We start from the raw sequence: 7,005 nt of genomic DNA, 5'->3' as shown, positions 1-7,005 counted from the left end.
AAAAGATAGTGGTTTGTTTTTTTTAAAGAAAAGTTAAATAAAGTGAGATTCTCTTTTAAAAAAATAAAAAGTGGGATTTTAAATAATATAAAGTAATTAAAGTTGGAATTTTAAAAATAAAAGTAAATAAAGGTGAGATTTCTTTTTCTAAATAAATAAAAGCAAATTGTAAGTGGGATTTCTTTTAATTAAAAAAATAAAACAATAAATCTGAAAATTTCGAAAATTTTGCTATAAATAGAAGAGAAAATTTAGGAAGAAGGGAGTGGGAAAAAAGAGGAAAAACTAGATAGAGAGAAGAAAAAAAAAAGGGGGCGGAGAGAGCAGTATACACTCGATATACACTCTGGATACATGGAATATACAGTGACAGAATTCATTTTGGAGAGAGTAAAAAAGATAGAACCAAAGTTTCTGAAATATTGAGAGCGGAAGAACACCATAGAGAGTTCAAATCTACAAATAAAAAACAAAGAGAGATTTTTGCACTATTTTTCTTCTCCATTTTTACTAGTTTTCTCCGTGTTGCTGGGATTTCTGGATTGAGGTGTTGAAGCTACTGTGTTGGGCTTTCTGCTGCTGTATGTTGCTGTGTTACATACTACTTTGCTGACCTTCTTCTTCTTGTATTGACAATACCAGGTACACAAACGATACACTGGTTCATCTTGTAAGCTACTCGAAACATGAATGCAAAAAAATGAGAAAGATTTGAAGTTGTACTTTAATGTAGTCTTTTCTTTCTTTTATTGTCTGTATGTAGAACATTCTATGCCCTGCCCATGTAAACTCTTTAAACGACTCACTTTCGAAACTTAACTATAATAACTCGAAAGTATGTAAATAAAGTAGGACATTTTCTTCATTTATTTTAGAGAAAAACGAAAAATAAAAAAATGTAGTCATTCTAAGATTATCTTTTTTAGAAAATAAATAAATAATGAGACGAACCTCGCCAAATAAAAATGCAAATTGCGGGGCCCTCAATAATTGGTCATAATAAATACTTAGAATTCGGGATGGACTGTTTAGTGAATTTCACTGCCTTCCCAAAGATAATAACGCGTTAGACTTTTTAGACGCAATTTAATTAAATTACATTCTTAAACTCGGGTGCACATTTATGTGACCCAAATCCAAATCTCAACGGAGTCGAAATGTGTCTCTAATCACGGGTACATTGATTGTGACGTGGTCCGAGATGCATGTCCATGACGTTGCAAATTCCTTTAAAAAATAAGAATGAGATGAGTCCCACCGAATAATAATACAAAATTGTGGGGCCCTCGGTAAATATTTGCTTTAAAATTGCTTAGACTTCGGGATGGACCGTTTAGCAAAATTTCACAGCCCTACCCAAAGTAAATGATACGCTAGTCGCTTTAGGCACGCCTTTTAATAATTTAATTTTCTTAAAACTCGGGTGCACATCTATGTGACCCAAATCCAAATCTCAACAGAGTTGAAATGTGCCAACAACCACGGGTGCATTGATGTGACGTGGTTGGAGATGTATTTCCATGATGTTGCAATTCTTAAAAAAAATATATAATAATAATGACGAAAGCGGTTAAAAGTTAAAACTTGCACATGAGCTCATAATTGTATAAAATCAGATAAACAAACCGAATATGACAGTTGAGCGACCGTGCTAGAACCACGGAACTCGGGAATGCCTAACACCTTCTCCCGGGTTAACAGAATTCCTTATCCGGATTTCTGGTTCGCGGACTGTAATACAGAGTCATTCTTTTCCTCGATTCGGGATTAAATTGGTGACTTGGGACACCCTAAATCTCCCAAGTGGCGACTCTGAAATAAATAAACAAATCTCGTTTCGATTGTCCTTTAATTGGAAAAACTCCTTCACCCCTCGCGGGGGCGGAAAAAGGAGGTGTGACAATAGATTTTAGAGAAAATGGCCAAAATATACCCCTGAATAATTCAAAATAGAATAACTTTGCGCTGTCTTTTTTTTTTTTTTTTTTAAATATCCTCTACTTTAGTCAAGTAGCTCAAAATTTTCCTCCCCACTAACGGTTGCTCCAGAACAAAAGAATAAGGGCCAATTTTCCCTTGAGAAATGATGCAATTTGACTTCCATTAGGGTGCGCATAAGTGCTCCTGATTATAAAGCTTTGACCAAAAACTTATACTGGAGATTATGAGATTACTTTGACTACTTCAAGTGATACGTTTATACACTGTTAATTTTATGCAAAAAAAGTTTAATTACCAACATTAATTTACCAATCAAATATATATTCTACTTTCCATTCGAAAGTATTATACCCTCGATTCAAAACTAAGATGACATAAAGTTACAATAAGTAATATATTAAGGTATAATAGAATTGAATTTCTTCTATCATATCATTCTTAGACTTAGTAAAATGAATCTATTATTATTGATATAAGAAAATAAATCTTAAAATAGTTATGTAAGAAAGGGTCAATTATTTCCAGTTCATAAAGAATAACTCTTTTTTTTTTTGTGAAGGGATTATAATATATTAATAATTAGTTAGCAAAGTTAGGATTGTTAGGAGGGTACTGGTTTCCCCCTATGGTGGACATAGATTGTATCAAACTATCACTATTATAATCCAAAATAGTTCTAGGTACTATAGTTCCTAGGATGTTTGCCCAACAAAATTCATTTGCATACTGAATTGCCAGCATTGTTGTTCTTCCCAAATTTTTTGTTTTTGCTCCCTCTTTTGCTAACATATCAGCCACCATATTCTGTTCTATGTAGCTGTATTTGACCAATGTTCAGCTCATCCTTTGGATCAACACCCTGCATTCAGAAATAATAGAGTCATAAGTGTTATTACCAGTTATTAACATTCTTATTACCTCTATAGAGTCGGTAGCTATTTTCAGTGGTGTTAGGCCTCTTTGTTCTGCAATTTGAAGTCCCCTTAAAGGGACGTTAACTCTGCTAGAGTATTAGTGGCGTGGGGCATGTTTTCCAGGTAGCCTAGGATCCAGTCTTCACTGGAGGTCCTAAAGACACCTCCAATGCCACCTATCCCTAGGTTACCTAGAGCTACCCCGTCAGTATTAAGTTTATAATGATCCCTAAATGGAGGTTCCCATTTAACACCTATAGTAACTGCATTTCTCAATTTCTTCATATTTGTTATGTAGTATTCATTGGCTTTTGCAATGGTGTTAGAAGTAGAGATGGGATCCTTCATTTTCTTGAATAAGTTGTGATTCCTTGTTAGTTATATATGCCAGAAACAGAAGGGAAGGATAACCTCCCAGGATATGATGTTTTTGAAAGGCTTTTTCTTTAAGTTGGTCTATGTATTGGATTAGGATTGAGCTGTAAAGTTGGGGCTCTGCTGTTGGCTGGAAGTTGTGCTTTATGTGGTAAGATTATGCCAGAACAGCTTAGCATTGGGACAATCAAAGAAGATATGGGCACATGTTTCAGGAGTAGAGGAGCAGAAACAACATGCAGGGTTACAATTAAACCCAATCCTATGAAGGAGAGCTCCAGTAGACAGTCATCCATGATACAACAGCCAGATGATAACCTTATTGGGAACTATTAACTTCCATATCCAGTTGAAGTTTTTATTCTTCTTGGCCTATTTTGGCTCGGCTTTACTACTAAGGAAGGTGTATGTTGAATTAGCGGTAAATATGTTATTTGATGTCAGACCCCAAATCATCTTATCCTCATTGACTGAATTAGTAATAATGAATGTAGATATGATCAGATTCATGATGTTTTCAGGGAGACTAAAGAAAGGGAAGAGGTATTTTATTCCCCATTATTGTAGATGGTAGACACCTTGCATTAAGGTCAATTAAAGATAGAGGACCCCCAATCATATTTCTGATGGATGTATTATTTGTTATCCAAGCGTCATTAAAGAAACCTACCATGTCCCTTTTGTTAAAGACCCACTTACTAGCCTCCTGCATGCATCCTATTCCCTGAGAATACACTGCCAAATTGGAGCTTTGGATTTTTTGGAATATAGTTCCAATTACAGTGTTTCGATATGAGGACTCTTGCCAGAGAGATAAGGTATTGTGGAATATCCTCTAGGCTAATCCGGCATGGAAGGCCCTATTCTTGCACTCCACTTTTTGCAAACCTAGTCCCCCCTGACTCTTTGGTGTTGTAACCCTTTCCCAACCCACTAGGTGCATTTTCTTTCCTATTGGGCGTGGTGCCCCAAATAAAATTTCTTTCGACCCTATCAATCAATTTGGCTATTTTAGAAGGTAGTCTGATGAATTGCGTGACATAACTTAGGATGATGCTTAGTGATGCTTTGGCTAGGGTGGTTCTATCAATCATGTTTACGTAGCTTATTTTCCATCCAACCAGCTTAGATTACATACTGTCAATGATGAATTTGAAGTCACTATTAGTTGGTCTCTTGTGGAATATGAGAAAGCCCAGATATTTACTAAAGGAGGAGGTGTCTTGGATGGAAAGGTTGGCAGTAAGTGCCTCCATATGATTAGGTTTACAATTAGAGGAGAAGAAGACCCTGGACTTAGTTAGGTTAATTTTTCCCTCTGATGCATCATTGAATGAGTTCAGAATATGGATGATTATGTTACAGTTCCTAGAGTCAGTCTTTGCAAATAGAGTTAGGTCATCAGCAAATAAAAGATGGAAGATCTTAGGGCCAGACTTGCTGATACTGATTGGTACCCACTGTTTGGTATGGACTGCATTGTTAATGAGCTTGGAAAGTCTTTCCATGCACATGATGAAAAGGTAGGGTAAAATGGGGTCTCTTTGTCTGATTCCCTAGTTGGCTGGTATAGACATGTGATTTTTGACCCTCCCCAATATTTTTTATATATTTTAGCTTGTTAATATTTAATTTAGGCCTAATATCGCTATTTAAATTAATTTTAACTCTTTTACTTTATTTTATTTCAAGAAAATAAAATTACAAAAAAATAGTTTCATTAATGTTTTGTAGTCATTTTTAATCTTGAAAAATACCAAAAATAGTTTTGTTTTAACAGTCAGCCTTATTTTACTACTTATTTTACTTAAGTAGGATTAATTAATAAATGAGATCGCACTTTTAATCTCGTTCGCGGGGAAAGAATAAAACTTGGGCTCGAGCACCCCATTTTTAGGCCTAATTTTTGGACCTAGCCCATAATTTCTAGGCTCATGCCCCCTAACCTAACAAACCTACAAAAATCTAGACCTAGACTCTACAATCAGCTATATATAGACTAACGCCTAAATCAATGAAAAGATATACAATCAACAAAAAGAGAATACACAAAAATACACATTAGACCTAGAGACCTAAGGGACCTAAGACCCTAAGGCTGTTATCAGCGCCATTTTTATCTAGACCCCACCCCCTTGAAACCCATCTTCCTCACACCCCATCCCCTTAAAAAAAACTAGCGGCAATACACCCCAAAGAGCCCTCCTCCCCAAGACCATCACCTCCAAACCTCCACGCCAAAGAGCCACCCTTAATTCCTCCATAGCCACATCCTTATCACCATCTTCGAAGCAGAAGGTTGAACTTCCTAAGCTTCCCTCACCAGTCTCCGGATTTGACCACCGGTAGGTCAACCATTCACGACCAGCTATTGAACACACACCCCTGCTCACCGTCGCCAAGCTCCCATCTCCCACATCTCACTCTTATTGAAGAAGAAAACAGCAAACCTAGACCTCAAAAACAAGGACTCGTCTTCCTCTGAACACACACAGCGGACAGTGAGAACAGAGGAAGTGAACGGATGGGATTTGTGTTTCATTCTGATTTCGAATTCGAATCTTTTCGATTTTCATGTCGACTTCTGGTTTTCTTCTGATGTTCGATTAGGATTCTTATCTGAGGTGTTAGTCGAGGTCACGTTTTGTTGGTTCAAGTCCCTGTAGCGATTTGTTGCTATTTTCGTTCAAATTTTCATTGCCGGATTCATGTATACTTGCTGATTTTCACATAGTGAAAAAGTTGGTCATGGTTTCGTTTTTGCTTGTGTATACTACTAAGAGGAAGATTTCTAATTGAAGAGAGCTATCTTTAAGCCAAAACCTTTTGAATCTCGACTAAAAAGAAACATAGGGTTTAAATTTTCTGTTCTATTATGCTCTTATTTTCTGTTTCTGTTGATTTTGCATAAATGTCGTGTTTCGTCCCTTTGTATTTACAAGGTGACAACTAATTTGCACAAATGGGATACCGAAATGGATTGACAGGGTTATTGCAATGAAGAAAATACCAAGACGTTTTGTTTTCTTTTGATTCAATATCATTTCGAGAAGAACAAAATCAAAACAGAAACAGAGTTGGAGTTTTAATATCAGAAGTCCATTGCTTGAGCTCGTTTGGGGCTGATTCCAGGTTTGTTTGAGTTTTGCGGTGCTAAGTCGAGTTCCGTCTACGGTTCGTCACATTTTTTAGTGTTAAACATTGAAACAACCAATTGTCTGGCTATATTAAGGTTCAACTCTTTCATCCTCTATTCATTTTATGCAAGCTTGATATTAATTATTTGTTTGGTGATATGATCCCTTTGATTCTGTAATTGATCTCTGTAATTTTGAATTTGCTCGCTCGGTTATCTGCTCGGGTTTACTTGAATTGATTATAGCTGAATATGATTTTGTCATAGTATAGAATTGAGTCGCTATCCACCAACTAAACTACGTCAAATTAGATTAAAAGGGTTCGAGTGTGCATTTCATGTGACCTTGCCAACATTTTGAATAATAATAATGAAATATATGTGCTAATTCCGGGGGTGCATTTTATGTGACCCTATTCTAATTTCCAACAAGATTAAATAAAGCGTGTCGTAAATCACGGGTGCATTTAATGTAGCATGGCTTACGATGTGTTTTAAATAACCTTGAATTTTCCTGAAATATTAAAAGAGGCTAAAAAGTTAAAATGCACGTATGTTTTAAATGTGTTATTAATTAGATAATTAGGCCAATAATAATAGTTGAGCGATCGTGCTAGAATCACGGAACTCAGGAATGCC

This window comes from Nicotiana tabacum, chromosome 20 (assembly GCF_000715075.1).
Source record: "Nicotiana tabacum cultivar K326 chromosome 20, ASM71507v2, whole genome shotgun sequence".
NCBI lineage: Eukaryota > Viridiplantae > Streptophyta > Magnoliopsida > Solanales > Solanaceae > Nicotiana > Nicotiana tabacum.
The sequence above is the reverse complement of the archived record's forward strand: the minus strand, read 5'-3'. Positions refer to the sequence as shown.